Genomic DNA, 21,540 nt, shown 5'->3' with positions numbered 1-21,540 from the left:
GTAATACACATAAATGCAAGTACCTGTAAATGAACGGCACGCATTGAGCAGTTAGGAAACCAAAAATTAAGCACCTTTTTTGCAATTCTGAAGTGTGATGGAGACAAAGATTTTAATAGGATCAGAACAAATCAAGACACTTTACATGGGTTATCCCAGAGTGAAGAATATTGGGAGTACTTACAAAGATGGGTCTATCTGGCACACTCCTTTCATATGGAGCACATAGGCCAAAAGACATATTTTACAATGCTAGTTTAGTGAGTAGCACAATGAGTGCCGTAGCCCACTAGCAGCATTTCATCTACAGGTTCTGGGTACAGGTATCACCATAAAATAGTGAGTAATAAGTAAATTAAATGTTCCAATTAGGTGTATACCAATTTTACCATGTTTGAAAGGGAGAGCACAAACACTTTACTACTTGTTCTCCGGAGTAAAATGTACAGAGTCCTAATGCCAACAAAAACAGGTTTAGCAAAAATAGGGTAGTGAAGCAAAAATCTGGGGTAATACCACGCAGATTTTACTACAGATGCTGGGCACTTCAACCAATTTTCAGAGCTGTCATACTTGAAACATTTCTTTATCAACCCCCAAACTCCATAAGTCACTTTTAGTATATACGAACACAAAAACACAAGGAAGGAAAATGCTACTTACCAGTATGCATCTGTTCTTGACATGTAGAGGTGCAGAGTTGTACACTATGCATAGATCGCCATCTGGTTTTGGGCTCGGATTCTTGCACCTTGTTGTTGTCTTGGAAGAAGTCTTTTGTAGTCACGAGATAGGTGACTCCTCCCTTGGCCGATAGTGCGCATGGGCATGGGCATCGACTCCATCCTCAGATTGTTTTTTGCCATGAAGGGAATAATGGAGTTTGTAAGAAATCGAATAGATGTCCATGTAAGTGTATATAATTAAGATAATACTGGAACAGATACAGGTCCCGGGGAGGCGGGTGGGCGTGTACAACTCTGCAGCTCTACATGCTAAGAACAGATGCATACTGGTAAGTAGCATTTTCCGTTCAAGGCATATGAGCTGCAGATTGTACACTATGCATAGACTGTACAGCAGTGTCTTCCCTAGCGATGGTCACCTGTATCTGTTGCAGAGGTTTGAAAAAGTGGTTTAAGACAGCCTGGTCTACAGAAGCTTGTTGCTTGGCCTGCACGTCAACACAATAGTGTTTGGTGAAGGTGTGTGGCATAGACCATGTTGCTGCTTTACAGATGTCATCTAAGGGAATGTTCCCTAAGAATGCCATGGAAGCCCTAGTTTGCGTGTTGAGTGCGCCCTAGGGGGAATTGTTAATGTGCGTTTAGATTTTTGGTAGCATATTTGAATGCATTGGACTATCCACCTAGCAATCCAAGCTTTGGAGATGGGGTTTCCTTTATGAGGTGGTGAGAAGGCTACAAACAGTTGTTTTGTCTTTCTAAAGCGCTTATTCCTGTCAATAAAGTAGGGCTCTTTTGACGTGAAGTGTGTGAAGAGCTCTCTCTGCCACAGAGTCCGGGTTTTGGAAAAACACTGGTAACTCAACTGATTGGTTAAGATGAAAAGCAGAGATTTCTTCGGGAAGGAATTTTGGATTTATCCTAAGAACCACCTTGTTACGATGTATTTGTAAGACTGGTTCTTACCCTCCTGAGAGGTAACTGCGACAAGGAAAGCTACTTTCCATGTTAGGAACTGCAGTTCACACTTGTGTAGAGGTTCAAATGGGGGACCCATGAGTCTGGTAAGGACAATGTTTAGATTCCACACCGGAGAGGGTAGCAGTCTAGGAGGAATTATTCTATCTGAAAGAAACACGTTAGTTAGATTCCTCACCTTAGAATATCCCCAGGCGTCAGACTGGATCCGGAAGATTTTTCGTCAGCAATACCCCTTGCGCGTCGCTAGGCGTCGTCTGCGGCTCCGTGTCCGTCGTCGGCGTCGTGCGCCGGAATGACGTTGTCGGAGTACTTAGACGCCGCCCTCGCGCGCTGACGTCAGTTCTTCTTTTTTCCACGCCAGTAAGCGCCGATCCGGGAGAGCTACCCCTTTAGTAAATTTTTGACTAACTTTTTCGACTCTTTTTAGTCACTTCTCGACTCTGGTGCCGGTAGGATGCCTGGTTTCAAGGCCTGCGACGACTGTCACCGACTGATGTCGGTGGCCGATCACCACCGCCGGTGCCTGTACTGCTTGGGCCTCGACCATGACGCGGAGTCGTGCTCCGATTGTATGGCCCTGACCTCGAAAGCTAGGCGGGAGCGGTCCCGCAAGCTTCTCGAGCTTCGCCACTCGGCTCCGCGCCCCTCTCGATCCCGGTCCAGGAGGAGGTCCAAGGATCGGTCGCGGAGCCGCACTCGACATCGTCGCTCGTCTGGCTCGAAGTCTTCGGGTAAGTCGAAGGACTCCAAGGAGTCCAAGAGGCGACACCGCTCTTCGGACTCCCCTCGCCGGTCGCACGACTCGGCCGAGGGTCCGGGTGGTTCCACCCCCGCGGCTCCGCGGGAGCCGCGCAAGGCCCCATACCCGCCGGTCCCTGGGACTGACGCGACGCCGGCGGAGGTCAGTGCCTTCCTCTCGGCCATGAGGAGCCTGGCCCGCCGTCGACGCCTGCTGGCGCGCCTTCGGGCCCCGCGGACTCGACTGGGCGACCTCGCGTGCCGGCGGCTCCGGCCCCAGCGCCGTTGGAGGCTCCGACGCCACAGGTCCCCGAGGGGCCCGAGCCTGGGCCCCCGTCGACGCCGGTCGACCTCGTTACGCCTCCTCCGCCGGCGCCGACACCGGTACCACCCCCGACGCCGACTCCGGTCGACGTCGATCCCCGGTTCAGCCCCTGTCCGGTCCCGACGCCGATGCGGCTCCGCCCGACGCCGCATCCGACGCCGCTAGAGACACATATTGTCTATCGACCGGCTCCGATCATTCCTCCTGTTTACCAGGAATCGGATGACGGGGGCGAATGGGAGGGGTCTGAGGACCCTATGGCCCTTCAGGGGCAACTTTCTCAGGACTGGGCAGATGAACCGGGGGAGGCCAGTGGATTGGATACCTCACCGGACACTGGATTCATCTCTCCTCCGACTGTGGCTTCGGAGGAGGGTGCAGCTTTTTCTGTGGTGCTGCGCAAGGCGGCCGCGGCCCTTGGGCTTGAGCTGCCTGCCGTGGCTGTGAGGACTAACATCCTCACTGAGGTGCTTCAGTCTGCCGCATGCTCCACTGAGCCTCTGCTGCAATTCAATGAGGCCCTCACTGACGTTCTGCAGGGCACCTGGTCCAAGCCCTCCACAGTCCCTCCTGTGGATAGGAACGTTGCCAGGCACCACCGCCCTGCTCCGGGCGACCCCAGTTTTCTGTCCCAACACCCCACCCCCGAGAGTCTGGTTATCCAGGCCTCTACCTCCCAATCCTCCTTCCCATCCGCTCCTCCAGACCGGGATTCCAAGAGACTGGAACAGTTCGGTAAGAAGCTGTTCTCCTCGCTCAGTTTGGGCCTGCGGTCTTTGAACACCGCCTGTCTCTTGGACCGTTATTCCCACTCTCTGTGGGATACGGTGGAAGACGTGCTGCCACTGTGCCCGGAGGAGGCCCGGGCGCGGCTTTCCTCGGCTCTGGCCGATGGGAGAGATGCAGCGCGCCATGCAATCCGATGTGGACTCGACACTACGGACTCGCTGGGTAGGGCGATTTCTACCACGGTGGCGCTTCGACGTCACGCCTGGCTGCGGTCCACGTCCTTTTCAGGGGATGTCTAGAGCACACTCATGGACATGCCTTTTGATGGCGCTCGCCTTTTTGGTGAGAAAGCGAACAGTACGCTGGCTCGCTTCAAGGACTCCCGGGCTATGGCCACGTCCTTGGGCCTCTTGGCCCCGCGGCCACAAACTTCTGCTTTTCGCTCCTTTCGTGGCCAAGGAAGGGGCACCTCCTCATGTCCGCCTAGCCACCGGCCGCAGAACCAGCCTGCACGCGGTCGCGGACGTGGTTTCCGCCGAGGCGGTACTGGAGGACGAAGCGGTCAGTCCACATCCACCCCGGCAGCATCCGCCTCAAAGCCTTCCTAGTCCGAGCTTTCAGGCCCATTCCTCGCCAGTGGGAGGCCGGGTTCGCCATCACCTGCTCCACTGGCGTACCATTACTTCGGACAGGTGGGTGCTGCAAATCGTCCGAAGGGGCTACTCCCTCCCCTTCGAGACGACCCCTCCAGCCATGCCACCGCAGCACCACCGTATCTCGGAGGATCATTTGAATCTTCTACAAGAGGAAGTTTCGGCCCTCTTGGCCAAGGAGGCCGTCGAGCGCGTTCCGAGCCCAGAAGTAGGTCGTGGTTGTTATTCCCACTACTTTCTGGTTCCCAAGAAGGGCAAAGGAGGCCTACGCCCTATCTTGGACCTCAGGAACGTCAATGCCTTCCTCAGGAAGGAACAGTTCAAAATGTTGACTTTGGCTCAGGTTCTAGCTGCCCTAGACCCTGGAGACTGGATGGTAGCGTTGGACTTGCAGGACGCATATTTCCATATCCCCGTCCTGCCGGCCCACCGGCGTTACCTGCGGTTCACGGTGGGTCAGGAGCACTTTCAGTTCACCGTGCTCCCCTTCGGCCTTACCAGTGCCCCTCGGGTGTTCACGAAAGTGATGGCGGTGGTCGCAGCTCATCTGCGCAGATCAGGGGTTCCAGTCTTCCCCTATCTCGACGACTGGTTGTTGAAGGCGGGCTCGCCCCAGACAGTCGTCTCCCACCTCCAGACTACGGCGGATCTCCTGCATTTGCTAGGGTTTTCCATCAACGTGCCGAAGTCACACCTGAGCCCCTCTCAGAAGCTCCTCTTCATCGGAGCGGTTCTCGATTCGGTGCAGTTCTGGGTTCATCCACCGGAACAGCGGGTCCGGGATATACAGGCCCTGATTCCCATCTTTCGGCCTCTATCCTGGGTTTCGGTCAGGCTAGTGTTGCGGCTTCTGGGGCTGATGGCCTCCTGCATCCTACTAGTGCATCACGCCAGGCGGCGCATGCGGGCTCTGCAGTGGGACCTGAAGTTTCAGTGGGCCCAGCATCACGGCAACCTGTCCGACCATGTCTTGATCTCGGAGGGCACTGCACAGCAGTTGCAGTGGTGGCTCACGGACCGCGATTGGGTCACGGGCAGGAGCCTCTCTCTACCCCTACCGGAGCATGTCGTAGTGACGGATGCGTCCCTCCTGGGATGGGGTGGCCATATGAGGCGGAGATCAGAGGCCTCTGGTCTCCGGCGGAGTCTCGCCTCCACATCAACTTGTTGGAGCTGAGAGCGATCCGACTTGCACTGAAAGCCTTCCTTCCCTCTGTCCGGGGAAGTGTCGTGCAGGTGTTCACGGACAACACCACCGCCATGTGGTATTGCAACAAACAGGGCGGGGTGGGGTCGTGGACCCTTTGTCAGGAGGCTCTGCGCCTCTGGACATGGCTGGAACACCAGGGCAGCACCCTGGTGGTTCAACATCTGGCGGGCTCTCTGAACGCCAGAGCAGACGAACTCAGCCGCCGGTGCATGATGGATCACGAATGGCGTCTGAACTCCGAGGTGGTGCAAGGTCTCTTTCAGCAGTGGGGAGAGCCTTGGTTAGATCTATTCACCACCGACGAGAACGCGCAATGTCAGCAGTTCTGCGTGTTGGAATTTCCAAGGCGGCACTCGCTCGGCGACGCTTTTCGTCGCGAGTGGAGTTGTGGTCTGTTGTACGCCTTCCGCCTATACCACTTCTGCCCAGAGTGCTGAAGAAGATCAGGCGCGACCGGGCCCAAGTCATCTTGGTGGCTCCGAATTGGGCACGAAGATACTGGTATCCCGAGCTACTCAGTATGTTGACTGATCCTCCGATACGTCTGCCCTTTCGGGAGGATCTTCTGTCGCAGCAGCAGGGGACGGTCCTCCACCCGAACCTGTCCAGCCTCCACCTCCATGTGTGGAGATTGAGCGGCGGTAGCTGATGCCATTTGACTTGCCTCCTGAAGTCTGTGATATCATTCTGGCAGCCAGGCGTCCCTCCACGAAGACGGTATACGCCTGCCGGTGGAACAAATTTGTGGCATGGTGCACAGCAAAGGCTGTGGATCCCCTTTCCGCCCCTCTTTCTGAGGTTCTCCTCTTTCTTTGGCCCGGCAGGGCTCTGCCCTGGGCACCTTGAAAGGTTATCTTGCTGCCCTCTCTGCCTTCTTACGGCTTCCTGATCAGCCCTCTCTTTTCAAGTCCCCTGTAGTGTCACGCTTTCTTAAAGGCATTACTCACACGTTCCCTCCTGTCCCTTTCGTAATGCCTCAGTGGGACTTGAATCTTGTCTTAACATTCCTGATGTGCGCTCCCTTTGAGCCTCTTCACAATTGTCCTCTTCGTCTTCTGACTCTTAAGACTGCTTTCCTGGTAGCCATCACCTCGGCTAGACGGGTGAGTGAGCTCCAGGCTCTATCGTCCAAGCCTCCTTTTCTATCTGTTCATCCGGGCAAAGTTGTCCTTCGGCCTCGTCCTTCCTTTCTACCGAAAGTGGTGACCCCCTTTCATCTTGGGCAATCTGTCACCTTGCCCACCTTCTTTCCGCCTCCGCATCCTTCCAAAGAGGAAGAGCGGCTCCACCGTCTGGACCCAAAACGTGCACTCTCCTTTTATTTGGACCGCACAAAACAGTTCCGAGTGGACGACCAGCTTTTCATTGGCTACGTGGGTGCAAAGAAGGGAAAAGCTGTGCACAAACTGACCATCTCCCGGTGGGTCGTTTTGTGTATAAAAATCTGTTATGCCTTGGCAAAAAAGGACCCTACTGTTGGGCTGCGAGCCGATTCTACTCGGGCCACGGCGGCTACTACTGCTTTGGGACGGGGAGTCCCTTTGCAGGACATCTGTCAGGCGGTGACGTGGGCTTCGCTGCACACGTTTGCCAGGCATTATTGCCTAGACAGCCAAGTCCGGAGGGATGGCTTCTTTGGCCGTTCTGTCCTCCAGGACTTTCTGGTGTGATCTTGGTGCGCAGACCCACCACCGGGGTTGGTATTGCTTGGGTATCTATTCTAAGGTTGTGGTAAATATTTCATTACCGGTACTATTTTTTATGCGGTAAAGTCTATTAAGAATAACTCAGTAAATATAAGAGGCAGAATCCGTGGTATTAGAGGTTTTAAAAGGCTTTATTCCTATACAAAGGAATACAATTCGAATTGTAGGCTTTCTATTCCATCACCACGAGAGTTCAGGAAGGAAGGGCATACATTATTGACAGATAAGCAGTTTTATAGAAAATGCATTACAGTGAAACAGATGCAAGAGGCGTAACAGTTGATAGTACAGATAAAAGGTGCATACGTAACTAATAGAGGCGGTCATATGGGCGTAATTTAATAAACGTCATTATACATGATGTCACAAGTGGGTGGATCCATAAAAGAATCCTGCAATGTCAGCAGAAATATTTGGCAGAGATGCGCGCGCAGCCGCATGACGTGTGATTGACGTGCAACTAGAGGGTGAAGGGGACTTGACATTTAGCTCTACATGTGGAGACAGAAGTCTGGGGGTTATGTCAACCTAATCCCAAATCATATCTAATATCCTATGTTTAAAGAACTGTGTTATCCAAAAGGAAAGGTCTCTAGGATAGAATCTATTCTATACTGACTGTTAGTGCGTGTACAAGCGTCTAAGTGTCTACATGAGATGCGAGGGGGTAGGAATATTCCATGGTAACGGGGCTATGAATTACTTGCATGAGGACAGCGAGGCCTGGCCCTTTTGCACGGTAGCTGGAGGAATGTTTACCTAAACTACTAGACAGGAATGCATCGGATGAGGAGCGGAGTAGATAATCTTGAAGGTGAAATACAGTTTTTGGCAGGCAATATGCTGGATCAGGCACCGTTAGCCGCGCAGGGAGTAGGACAAAGTTCATGGATACAGATGCAGGCTCAGACTGGAGCTTTCAGAGGCAGAAGGCAGGAAAAAGGCTTGATGACAGAATTCTGGGCCTACTCGCCTGAATCTGTAAAATGTGGAAAGTGAACCACATAAAGTCGGTGGCCTTTCATACTTAGGAATGGAATATCTGACCCATTCATGGCGGATCTGAAAGAGGACATGTTGACGGTGGACGCACATATATTTGCGTCTTCAAAACTGGAACTGGAGGGAACATACATGTACTTATAGCATGCACATGGAGCCGTTGGGGTCTACGATAGGGGACATAACTGATCACAAAATTCATATTTCCTCAAGGTGAGGAATCTAACTAACGTGTTTCTTTCAGATGAACAAGTTACTTACCTTCGGTAACGATTTATCTGTAAGAAACATTAGTTAGTTAGATTCCTCACCGACCCACCCATCCTCCCCGTTCTGCGAACTGACATCTAGGGTTAAGGCTATCCCTTTCAGGGCCCTAGATTTTTTTTGGCACCAGTGTCGGTCTCTTGCATGGCTCTGCGTTCCTGGCGCGGAAAGCTATGTACAAGAACTGACGTCAGCGCGCGAGGGCGGCGTCTAAGTACTCCGACAACGTCATTCCGGCGCACGACGCCGACGACGGATGTGGAGCCGCAGACGACGCCTAGCGACGCGCAAGGGGTATTGCTGACGAAAAATCTTCCGGATCCAGTCTGACGCCTGGGGATATTCTAAGGTGAGGAATCTAACTAACTAATGTTTCTTACAGATACATCGTTACCGAAGGTAAGTAACTTGTTCTTTAAGGCCTTCCATAAAGGCTTTAATTGCAGGTACTCTAAATAGTGACAAGTGTTGTCTGTTTTGTAAATAAGCGGCAAGCGCAGCTAGATGTAATCTTATGCTTGAATATACTAGATTACACCTTTGTAAGTGCAGCAAATAGCAAATGATGTCCTGGATTGAAGCATCCAGCGGATTGATTTTATTGTTATTGCAGTAGATGACAAATCTTTTCCATTTTGCTACATAACAAGCTCTAGTAGTAGGGCATCTGGCTTCTTTAATGATACTCATACAGTCCGGTGGAAGGTTAAGGTAACCGAACTCGGAGTTCAGGAGCCAGATTGCTAGATTCAGTTGTGCTGGATCGGGGTGCCTTATTTCTCCATGGTTCTGCGTTAGCAACGTTGAGGAGAGACGTAGTTTTTGGTGTGGAACTACTGAAAGTTCCAAGAGTGTTGTAAACCACGATTGCCGTGCCCATGTGGGGGCCACCAGGATCATCTTTAGAGATTGCTGCCTGAGCTTGCGTACTACTAGGGGAATCAATGGGAGTGGCGGAAAAGCGTACGCAAATCTGCCTGACCAGTTCATCCATAGCGCATTGCCTTTGGACAACGGGTGTGGAAACCTGCCGGCAAAGGTTGGGCATTTTGCGTTTGCGTGTGTGGAAAACAGATCTCTGGTTGGCCCCACATTTGGAAAAATCTGATTGTGAACTCCTGGAAGGTGTTCTGCCAGAAGGTATATGTTTTGTGGAATGGCCCATCTCCATATGCTTTGCGCCAGATGAGACCGCTGCAAAGAATGTGTTCCTCCTTGTTTTTGTATGTAATACATGGCTGTTATATTGTCCGTTCGGACTAGGACAGTCTTGTTGAGTAGATGTACTTGGAATGATTTCAAAGGTAGAAATATTGCCAGTAATTCTAGGTGACTGATGTGGAGCACTTTGTTGAGTAGTCCACCTGACTTGAATTGTATGGTTTAGGAGATGGGCTCCCCAGCCGGTGAGTGATGCGTCTGCTGTTAGCACTATCTGTGGAACCGGCTCTAGGAACGGCCGCCCTCTGTAAAGGTTTTGTGTGTTCCACCCCTGCAGAGAGTGATTTGTGCGGCTGTCCACCAACACCAGATCTGTAAGTTGTCCTTGAGCCAGGTTCCACTGACGTGCTAGGCATTCTTGTAAGGGGTGCATCTGAAGTCTTGTGTGAGGTACGATGAAAATGCAAGAGGCCATCATTCCTATCAGCTGCATAAACACTCGTGCTGGGAGAGAGTGTTGGGGCTGAAACCTGTTGATGAGGGTTTGCATGCTGGCTATCCTGGCTGGATTGGGGTAAGCTAGAGCTTTGCAAGTCTTTAATGTGGCCCCTAGATACTGATGTATGTGGGAGGGCTGCAGATGTGACTTGGTGTAGTTTACTGTGAATCCCAAGTTGTGTAGTAGCTGGATGGTTTGATGCATATGAAGAACACACTGGTTGAATGACTTGGCTTTTATCAGCCAGTCGTCGAGGTATGGAAAGACATGGATTTGTTGTCTTCTTAAGTGTGCTGCTACTACTGCAAGGCACTTTGTGAACACCCTGGGTGCGGTGGTCACCCCGAACGGAAGGACTTTGAACTGATAGTGCTCTCCGTCCACTATGAATCTTAGGTATTTCCTGTGAGCAGGGTGTATGGTAATGTGGAAGTAGGCGTCCTTGAGATCTAGTGTGGCAAGGAAGTCGCCTTTTTGAAGTAGTGGGAGGACCTGTTAAAGAGTGATCATATGAAAATGATCTGACTGTATGTAGAGATTGAGAGGTCTGAGGTCGAGTATTGGCCTTAGGGTGCCGTCCTTTTTGGGGATTAGGAAGTACAGCGAGTAAACCCCTGTTCCTTGATGCTGTAAGAGAACTAGTTCTATTGTTTGCTTTTGAAGCAGTGAGAGAACCTCCTGTTTTAAGAGCGTGAGATGTTCCGTGGACATTGGACGCTGTTTGGGTGGTATGGTGGGTGGGGTTGTTGTAAGTTCCAGGCAGTAACCATACTGGATAATTTGTCTTACCCACTTGTCTGTGATGATGGAAGTCCAGACAGGTAGGAACTGTGATAGTCTCCCTCCGACCGGGGTGGAATGGTCTGGAGGGAGTGGAGGGAAGTCACTGCTTATTAGTGGGGGAGGTGCGAGTGTTGCTGTTACCTCGGCCTCTCCCTTTGTTGTTATTTCCCCTGTATCCGCCTCTAAAATATCCCCTGTTGGGGGATGTTTGTGTGGTGTTCTTGTAGGAAGAAGAGGCAGTGTCTGTTCCGATGTGTTTGGATGCTCCTCTATAAAAGGAGCGACGAAAAGAACCATGTGTGGATGGAGACTGTAATGCCACCGTGGATTCAGCAGTCTCCGTGTCCTTTTTCATTTTTTCTAGAGTGGTGTCTACAGTCGGTCCAAAAAGTTGTTCTTGATTGAACGGCTGATTGAGGATAGTTGTTTGTACCTCCTGTTTGAAGCCAGAGATGCGTAATCAGGCATGTCGTCTGAGCAACACGTGTTAATGGACCTAGAGGCGGTGTCAGCTGCGTCAAGGGCACACTTGATTGATGCATTAGTTATTAATTTGCCCTCCTGAATTAAATCATTGGCCTTGGTCTTATATTGATCAGGTACATTTTGCAATAGGGTTTCCAGTTGGTCATAGTGAGCCCTATCGTGCCTAGCAAGTAATGCCTGTGTGTTGGCTACCCACCAGTGATTAGGTGCTTGGGCAGCAACTCTCTTGCCGGAAGCATCTAACAACTTAGACTCTTTATCCGGAGGTGGCGCATCATCACCGAAGGTCTGAGAGTTGGCACGTTTCCTAGCATTAGTTACCACTAGTGAATCTAAAGGTAGTTGACCCTTGATGTAGGTGGGATCATTGGGAGCGTGTTTATATTTTTTGTCAATCGTGGGATTGAGAATTCTAGCCCTAACAGGGTCCTTGAATATGTATGGGGCATGTTTAATGACACCCTTTAACATTGGCAAGGTTTGTACAGTCTTTTGTGACTGTTCAAAGGTGTCCAGTAAAAAGTCCTCGTCTGCGGGCTCAGAATGCATCTGAACGCCATGGTACAGAGCAGCTCTATTTACAAGCTGACCAAAGCCAATATCGTCATCTGGGGGAGATGGCTTTGTTGGATATGCATGGGGATCAGGGAGGTCTGGAGGATCTATTGGGTCATCATAATCATCCCAATCGTCCTGTGGTACAACTGTGTCATCATCAGGGTCAGTGAAAGGGTCATTGTTGCCTCCCCATTCCCTAAATCATCCTCAACGTGTGGTAGTGGTGAGTTTGGTGGAAGTATAGGAGAATGTGGAGTTGAGACAGACTTAGGAGGAAGAACAGGAGGAGAGGGGCATATAGGTGAAGTGGCGCAGTTTTTTCAAATTCACAGGCACTACAGGAATGCCTGGTGTGTCCAGTTTCCTCTTCTTGTGTGGAACAGTAGCCACATGTCCTGTTTTGGGGTCTATGTGGAGAGTTTTTTGTTTTGGATCGATAGGATCCGGTCGAAACAGTTCTTCCTCTTCGGTAACTGCTTTGGGCGCCGATTTTTTTCGGATCCGAGCGAGGTTTGGATTTCTGCTCCGGGTGCTTGGGAGGTGGGTTGGGGTCCTTCGGCTTCGATGTGGAGGTGGAAATCTTTTTCGGTTCCAAATGTTTTGGTTTCGGATCCGATGCCTTATCTTTCGGCATCAAGGTGCTCAGTGCCGATGTCTTTTTGGGAGTAGGCTGCACGCCTGGCTTCGGTGCCTGTGGAACACTGAGATGCGGTTTGCTCGGTCCCGAGCTACCGGAAGGATTGTCCCTTATCTTCGGAGCCGGGCCCGGGGGCGGGGCTTCTGAAGCTTGTTTTTGGTCGTGACTGGGACCAGCAGGCGAAGTCTTGACCAGGGCCTTCTTTTTTCAGGTGGGGCTGGGGTAGGGGCAATTGCACTCACTCATTGACCAGGAGTGATGTGGTCATCTGAGTCGTCCACTTCAGACACTTCAGAATCCTCCTCCGGGACATCAGGGCCTTCATCGAAGATGTCCACCGGTATCGGAACTGCTTGCTGCGCCATGATGTGTCGTTGGGCCCGGCGATTAAGGGTGGTCTTTTTGGATCGAAAAGAGATGCAGGCCTGGCAATTGTTCTTGTCGTGCTCGGGCGAGAGACACAGGTTACAGACCTTGTGGTGGTCACTGCGTGGGAATTTAGCTCCACACTGGGGGCATTTTAAAAATGGAGTCCTTTCCATGAACTGTAGGTCCGAACGGCGTCGATAGGCCCAGCGGCCCGCGTCAACGACCGGAATCGAGTAGATGAGGTGCGTGTCGAAGATCACGCGATCGAAAACAATACCATCGAGTTTTAGATAGTTTGTGCGTCAAAAAGGTTTGGAGAATATGGTGCCGAACCAGAGTGCAGAAGTTACATCCGAACCTGATGGCGGGAAATAACAATTTGAGGATGGAGTCGATGCTCATGCGCACTATCGTTCAAGGGAGGAGTCACCTATCTCATGACTACAAAAGACTTCTTCCAAGACAACAACAAGGTGCAAGCATCCGAGCCCAACACCAGATGGCGATCTATGCATAGTGTACGATCTGCAGCTCCTATGCCTCAAACCCATGTTTCTGGCCTTACGACTGGCCTCTATTACACCAAACTGCACAACAACAAAATAATACACAGCTGTCCTGAGTTTACTGGTACAGGGCAGAAGGTGAAAGCAAAATAATTATTTTCCTATGTCTACACAGAAGGTGATATTAGTAGAATGACACAGATTTCATCTTCTTCTTCCATATGAAATGCCTCAAACATCTCTAAACATTGGAATAAATCAATGCATAACAGAACATTTTCTTCATTTAATCCCCTTATATGTACAATAACTTAATTATGCATATTCCCCTCCTGTTCATACTTATTGCATTGATGAATCTGTCAAAATGGCTGAAGGGAAAGAGAGGTTCTGGTAGCTCTCGAAAAAATAACTTCAGTGCTCCAGTAATAACATGGACGTCCGCCCAGCGGCCATCATCCAGGTTCAGATTCTCTTCTAGAAACCAGAAATACAAGGAGGCATGTCAAAATGTGTATGTGTGGAAGAATATGAAATAATTGAGAGAAGAAAGAAGTAACATGAATTCTAAGATTTTTGAATCACAATATGATAGGTAGGAGAGATGCATGAACATATAGAAGTAGCAGGAGAAGCGGAGATCGCATACACATTTTTTACCAGTGTGACACCAGACTAGTGGTGCCAACCCACAGAAACTATAGAATATTAGACTAGAGCTCATTAGAAACAGGGGACTTAAGGATAAACTGCTCCAATGTGATGGAAGCAAGCTTTTAAAATAGGCCTTGTCCATCATATCCTATGTTAGGAATGAAAAGTCCCACACATTTCTAACTCTGCCTCAAACATGGCACCAACATGACTTAACACATACACTTGCATGAAATGGTCTTATTGCTCCTAGAGTGTCTCAGCTGGAAATAAATGACAGTTATTATCACCAATAGTAATTCGAAATATGTGGCATATTATATAATCAATACACCCACTGTGAAAGCCAGCAGTGGGCAGTTCACTAGACTTTCCACAACCACACAGGTTTGGCCAGCAGGTCCCATGATACAACCACAGAGACTCAGCATATGGAAAACCTTCATATTCAAGCCATGTCACCATAGCTGCTCAGGCCAGTAACACTTGAAAGCACCTCATTTAAAAAAAAATGTTATTGAGTTTTATAATTATAGACAATTGAGCGACATTGCTGTCCAAAAGTACAGAGAGTAGCAGTGGCTGGCCAAAGCTGTGGAGAACAAAACATCTGAACCAAGTGGGCCCATTCGTTGGGGAGAGACTATGAAGTGTAGTCAGCGGTAACCTTGTGGCAGTAGGGCAGTTAAAATGACAAGGGGCAGGCTCGGGGAGGAATAAAAAAAAAAACAGGCCTTTGTGGTGGTTCTCTACCTGTTTTATAAGAAAGGGAGGGTAGAAAGGCATGTGGAATTCTGGGTGCTAGGAGAGGGAGCACAATCAAAGTGCTCATCAGGCGACTGCTGCTAATTAGGCAGCCAAATTCATGGGGGTAAAATAGTCGTTCCCTATTATCTGTAGAAAGTGAGTGAAAAGGGTAGCCCACTGGGGGAGATTGGACGTTTGCGGATCTCTTTGTAATGGTGTGCCTCCTCCTCTGTCCCCCCCCACTTGCGCATTGCCCCATGCCAAGTAAAACTGGTGGCTCCCACCTACAAGCCAGTACCAGATTAAAAATAAAATCGTAAACTTTAGAACACCTCTGGACCTGTGGAAGACAGAACAAGGACTGCACCTGTTGAACCCTGGATTTCAGAAAGAGGACTGCACCTACTGTGCCCTGTAGAGAGAAACTCTAAGGGCTGGGCTTGCTTCAACTTGTACCTAAGACTGAAGTGTGGTCTCCAAGGGCTAGGTGGCTAGCCTTCTGTTAAGCTCCAGGAACACAAACGTAGACCTGGGCAGAACTTTCAGAGTTTGCCTCCGCAGAATTCTGTGGAGTGCCAAAAAAGCACCGCGAGATTCTGCAGAACTCCGTGAGTGAAGGGAAGTGCTTGCCCACCCGTTTGCACTGCTTTTTACAGGCCAGTAGCGCGATCTGTACTTTTCGCAGAAAAATCAGTGCAAACGGCACCAAGCGGTCTGCATGGGCACAGCCATTTTGTTTTACCTGCTTTCTGTTTGCCATTGAAGGGCAACTGCGTGTTTAGCAGGGAGGAGTGCTAGTGCAGCAAAGAGTACGCATACCTTGTACTGTTTATGTTTAAAGATGCCCAGGGCACAAGCTTCCCATGTATGAAGATCCTGCAGCTCAGCAACCTCCCGTAGAGTGCAATGTACAGACTGCCAGTAGCTTAGCAAGGCTGAACAGGACCACCACATTTTCATGAGGTCAGGGGTGCAACAGTGAGGGCAGCCTATCTGCATCAGCAAAATACCAGTTCAGATGAGCAGGTGTGAGGTAAGCTCTATGTAATAGAAAGAACTGGATGTTTTTGAATCGGGAGTTCTGGAAGACCTGCTGGCGGAACTCTAGTGCTTGCTCCCATTCCTGTTTCTGCATTGCCCTCCTGAAGTCCTCCTCCTATGTGTGTCTCAGTGTGTTGAAGGGGATCAGGTGAAACGTCATGAATGGCCTTGTATAGCTGTGTGATGATATGACATCGATCACCCATGTTAGGCATGACCTGCAATACCGAGTGAGTAAGAGGCTCCATCTCGGACATGCCCCAAAGAGTTCGGTAGGTGGCTTGAAGCTGCCGGTGAATGAGAAATTGACCCAACGGGAGGCCATGGTCTATAGTCAATTGATCAAAGGATAGGGGTTGAGCATCTGAAAAGAAGTCTCCCTCGATCAGCAATGAGCATGCGATCCCACCTCACAAGTCCTTGGAATTAAAAAAAGCCCAGGAACTAAGACAGGCCGACGAGGGGCAGACCTGGAGAATACGCCATCATCACACGCACAAGAGGGTATAGGCAGGACGAGCCACCACCACCTGCAAGGGTCAAGGAGAGGATGGCAGAGCCTTCGGGAGGAGAAAGTTGTGTTCTGTGGTTGTTGACATGACCCGCCTAGCTCACAAATAGTTTTACCTATGTAAGGTCCAGCATGATACCCACTGTAGCTGGGCCGCCATAAAATATGCACTCAGACCACCTCTGCCCGTAGAATAAAGTTCCTTAAAGAAGTGCTTCAGCAGTATCACAGGGAGGTTGGCGAAAAAGTATAGGAGGCAAGGTAAAATCCCCATCTTCGCCAATGCGAATTTGCCAATCGGGGCTAATGGTAGCGGTTGGCAGAAATTAACCTGCGACTGGATGCTGGCTATACCCCCTGGAGGTTTCCCTCATATAGGTCATGGGGGTATGGTATAGATGGACCCCTAGGTAATGGACTGCCTCCTCGCACCAACAGAGTTGCGCCTCCGTGAGGTATATGCGTCTCGGTCCTGACCGGGCCAAAGCTGGTAGACCGCTGACTTTGTCGAGTTAATTTGAAGGCCCGTGGAGTCGGCAAACGTCACCAAGGAATCGCAGAGCAGGCAGAGATCAGCCGTGACATCTTAGAGGTATACAAGGAAATTGTCCATGTACAAAGACACAGCGTGTGCCCTTTCCTCTAAGGGTATACCGCCAACTCAGTTCTTCCTGCATAACCGAATGGCCAGGGGCTCCATTGCCATTGTGAAGAGTAAAGGGTAGACTGGGCACCCTTTTCTGGTGCCTCAACGTACCGGAAAGGAGGCCGAAATAAGGCGACCCAGGCGAACTCGAGAAGATGGGTTAGTATGGGGGAGTCAGTAATAGGCAAGAAGCCTCTTCCAGATGCCCATACGGGCCAACACCAGGAAAAGGTAATCCTGTGTCAGCGTGTCCAATGTCTTCTCCAGATCTAATGTGAGACAGGCAGCATATGTATATCAACCGTGGACATGGTCCTGTACATGGAAGAGGCAACATATATTCTGAGAAGTGCTCCAGCCTGGGACTAACCTGTTCTGATCAGAGTGGATAAGCTCAGGGAGGACTTGAGTGTATCTGCTGGCAAAGATCTTCGCTAATATTTTATACTTCGTGCCTAGGATGGCAAAAAGCTGGTCGGATCCAAGTTGAACAGGTTCTCTGTCAGGCTTGAGGATGGAGACAAGGGACTCCTGAAGTGAAGCTCATAAGTATGGAGGGCCACCTCGAACATCTGTGCCAGGCAGAGGGCAAGGGTGGAAGAGAAAGTAGCATGATAAACCAGTGGTAATTCATCCAGCCCTAGGTAGGGGCTTGTTGCTAGTCATTTCTCGAATTGCCTGTACCACCTCGCAAGATGCAATTGGGGCATCAGGGAAAAGCCTGGTGCTATCTGTGATGCGTGGAAAGGTAATGTCTGCAAGGAAATTGTGCGAGGAAACTATTGAGGCAGCCGCTGGGATTCGGTAATGGCAAGAATAATAGGTGAGGAACACCTGCAGTAACTCCCTTGGAGTATGAACTACAGTGCCTGTGCTAGTAACTAGTTCTGTGAAGGGGGGGTGGATTGATCCTGCATAATCAGTCAGGCCAGGAGGCGGCCTGATTTATCCCCTTCTCTATGCACCCTGGCATAGTCGGCTGTAAAGTTACAATGCCATAAGTGCTCAAAGAGAGCTGCATGGTCAGTTTTAGCTTTCACAAATATTGGAGCAGCCGCGGGGTCATGGTCTGCTGCCTTACCCAGGACAGGAAGAAGCTTCTTGGATGCTGCTATTTCTTTATCTAATGCTCTGCGGACGTCCACTATCTCCTGTATACAGGCAACTCTTGTCACCACCTTAAATGCGTCCCATTCAAGGGTTCTGGTAGATGCCTCTCGAAAAACAGGATTGCCAAGGGAATCTCATGGAAGGAACCATGTTGGAGACATGGGGGCAGCCACCGTAGATCCACCACATGGCATTGTGATCCACAATGATAAGACCCAAGTAGTCCGAGTGACTTACGAGGGATGTCAAAGAGGTGGAGCAGAGGAAGCGATCCAGGTGCACATAGAGATTATGGGGCAGAGAGTGAAAAGAATAAGTCTTAGTCTGGGGGTAAAGAGATCGCCAAGCATCAGAGAGAGACCAGTGGTTGGCCCAACTCCTGAGGTGCTCTGCATGTGCGTAAAGAGGAGAGTGGGGAGAGGAAAGTGAGATCTGTCTAAGCCTGGTTCCAGTACACAATTATAGTCAACCCCCCTACACCCAGGGCATCTGCGTTTTATGTGCTAATTCGCTGGAGAGGGTGTCCCAAAAGACACTCTGATCCACATTGGAGGCATAAATGCTTCCAATGAGTATGGGTCAGTCGTCTAGGGGGCCCTCTATAAGGATGTACCTACCGTCTTTATCTATGCTCGTGCTGATTTCCTGAAAGGGAACCCCGGGCCTAACCCAGATCAGGCCACCCCGGGAATATGCGGAATAGGTAATGGCATGTATGATACTCCTGCCAACGCTTATGTAGCAACTCCAGCTCCGCCCCAGTGGCATGTGACACCTGTAACAAGATTATGTGAACCCGTTGGCGGTTAGCATAATAATGACTGGCATACCTCTTCCTGGCTGTGTGCATTCCCCATACATTAGGGTGAGAAAGTGAATATCTGTTGTGCGGCGCCATGACAGATGACGTGATGTGTGCAAAGCGGGGTGCCAGCTATAAGAGCTCCAAACTCTCGGACCTATCCAGCCGGAGCTGCGGAAATCATGTGTAGCCTGCCTGCCCAACTGGACCTGGGAAAAGGGTGGTGCAAGTGGTATAAACTCGTGGAAGAAAGGGGAAAACAACTTGTGGAGCCAACCACAACCTGTAGTATAGCCCAAGTGTATACGTGTGGGTGAGGCCAAGCTCAGGAGTGGGAAGTGGGGCCAATGTGCCCTGTATTACTAGTGTAGAGTCTGTGTGGACCAGGTAAGACCACCGGGTGTCCTGGACCACATCCAGCAAGTGACATGGTTGGGTAATTGTAGGTGTAATGAGGGGGTCCCAGTGATCTGCGCAATGAAGACAAAATGGTAGGTATGGTCCCTTCTCAACATGGTATGGCATAAAACAAGACATCAAACATTTGACTGATGGATGCACAGGTAGTGTCCATTGGAGAGAGAAAGAAAAAGGGGAAGTAACATTCAGATGAGAGAGTCCAGAGTTTGGGGGGGTCACCAGTGGGTGAGTCCGTGACTCTGTGTGAGAGTCATCAGAAGGATGGTGTTATTTTCTAAGGAGAAAATGTGTGGTCCCTTCTCATTATCTGTGGCTCTGGAACTGGTGCATAGGGTGGGTGCCACCTGTAGGGCCCTCCTGCAGCCCTCGATGATCTGCTCAAGGCCTGGGGGGTAAGCAGAGAAGAAGCAAGGGGTGGCCCCCTGACAAAATCTGACCCTGCGCCGCCACTGTGGGTGGGTCCCAGGGAGGCCCGGGCTGTTCCAACGGGGGACCTCCATCGTGTTTATCTGCTCAATCTCAGGCATCTTTTGGGTCTGTGAAGAATGTGCAGGTTCCATTTGTCATGATCTTAAGGCGGGCCGAGAACAGTAGCAAATATTGGACACCCATTTGGCAAAGGTGACATTTGACCTCTATGAAGGAGGAGCGCTGGCCTTGTACTGCATGGATGTTGTCTGGGAACAGCATAATTATCTTGTTTTCCACCTAAAGAGGACTAGACTGAAGGCCAGCCCGCAGTAGAGCATTGCATTCCCTGTAATGTAGGAGCTTTGCTAGCATGGGATGTGGCGGGGTTCCTGGTGGGGGGCTGGTGAGCTTGGTCACAGTACACTCTTCTCAAGGAAAAGAAGGGGTTGAAATTAGATGGTGAGGTGAATGTCTTGACCCAGGATTTCAGATATGCAATGGGGTCTAAACCCTCAACACCCTTCGGCAGTCCTAAAATTCGCATGTTACTTCTCCATGACTGGCCCTCTGCATCCTCTGATCTGTCCTCAAGATGCGTACACACTCCTGTAAATCTAGGATTGCCACCCGGTTGTCGTCAGCCAGAGGTTGGAGGATAGCCAGGGTCTTCCCCCCATCTGCAAACTTGTCGGCGAGCATGCGGTGGTCATCACGTAGGAAATTGAATTCAGCGGCTAACGATACAGTATGGTTTCCATGGAGACCCTTGAGTGTTCAATGGCGGCCAATACTTTATACAGCTTGCCTGATGTGGAAAGTTGTGGGGTAGCTTCCACTAATAGTGTGTCTGAAATAACTGAGGGTGGAACGGCAGTGGTTGGAGGCTGTGTGGGAGTGATGTAACATAGTCGGCCCATGGCGTTTGGTGTAGCAGGGCCAGAGAGCAATGTCAGGTAAAGAGTTGTGCGGGTTGTGGAGCAAGAATAGGTGAACAGAGTACCCTCAATATAGTTCGGGGTAGGTGATGAAGTAGAGGGGTGGGGGAGATGAGATCGCAGAACTGCTAAGTGTCTTCGTGGATAGCGTGGGTGCCTTTCAATGTCCCCTACGGCAATTAGGAGCCCCCAGGTATGATTCCTGCGAGTAATACCAGTGAGAGCAGCAAAATGCAAAGGTACTGTAGGGGAAGTGAGGACCAAGTCTGGGTCTAGCACCGTGACTAGGGATTATTTCCAAAGCTACCAGAAATGTCCCTCGGGCTGCGCAAGGATCAGAGCATGGCATAACCAGGTAGTATCCACTCCAACGCACCTCGATGCAAGTGCCGAGGCAGAGAGTGGTGTGGGACCCTCTCGGCATAGGAAATTGGAAGGTGCCGGGTGACTGAGTGGGGTGCACAAGGAGGCACTCAGTGGAGCCTCGATATTCTGGGAATAAGCAACAGGAGTCTTCTGGGTGTGCAGGAGAAGCTCAAGAAAGTATGGGCTAAAGTCTGATCGGGCCTGCTGTGGGATCTTGAGGGTTCGGTTTTGTGGCAGAAACCACCCTCGACTCCTATAAGGGTACTCTGAATGTTAGAGCAGGTGTGAGGGCCTGGGCCCAGTTAAAAACCATCACAAGGAGCAGTTCGTAGCCTAGGCCCACGAGGCAAGCTGCGCCAAAGTTGTAGCAAGAAATGGCATGTAGGATGCAGTGGCGGCTGGTGACATTTGAAATTGGTAGGGCGAAGAAGTATTGCCGTACTGCACTGCGGTGAGCGAGCGAGCCCGAACAACATACATTTTGAAAAAAGAGTAGACAAATGGTGCATTTTTAAGCAAATTTGAGGAAGCAGGAAGGTTAATAAAGCAATATGATTTAGTATTTATCATTTAAGAAATTGCCAATTTTTATGAGCTATAG

At 50.3% G+C, this 21,540-nt stretch overlaps 1 long non-coding RNA gene and 1 pseudogene across 2 annotated transcripts in view; one reads left to right on the top strand and one right to left on the bottom strand.

Moving 5' to 3' along the window:
* Nucleotides 1-21,540, bottom strand: part of LOC146870525 (rho GTPase-activating protein 27-like) — a 1,164,614-nt pseudogene that overhangs the window by 6,605 nt on the left and 1,136,469 nt on the right. Inside the window, exon 17 of the transcript XR_014978312.1 lies at nucleotides 13,639-13,773. The product of XR_014978312.1 is annotated as a rho GTPase-activating protein 27-like (transcript). The remainder of the gene's footprint in view (nucleotides 1-13,638; nucleotides 13,774-21,540) is intronic.
* The window catches only part of LOC146870529 (uncharacterized), a 174,616-nt gene that overhangs the window by 128,901 nt on the left and 24,175 nt on the right, over nucleotides 1-21,540 (top strand). The window lies entirely within an intron of this gene.

This window comes from Triturus cristatus, chromosome 1_1 (assembly GCF_964204655.1).
Source record: "Triturus cristatus chromosome 1_1, aTriCri1.1, whole genome shotgun sequence".
Classification (NCBI taxonomy): Eukaryota; Metazoa; Chordata; class Amphibia; order Caudata; family Salamandridae; genus Triturus; species Triturus cristatus.
Note: the sequence above shows the minus strand (reverse complement) of the source record. Positions and strands in the feature narration are given on the sequence as shown.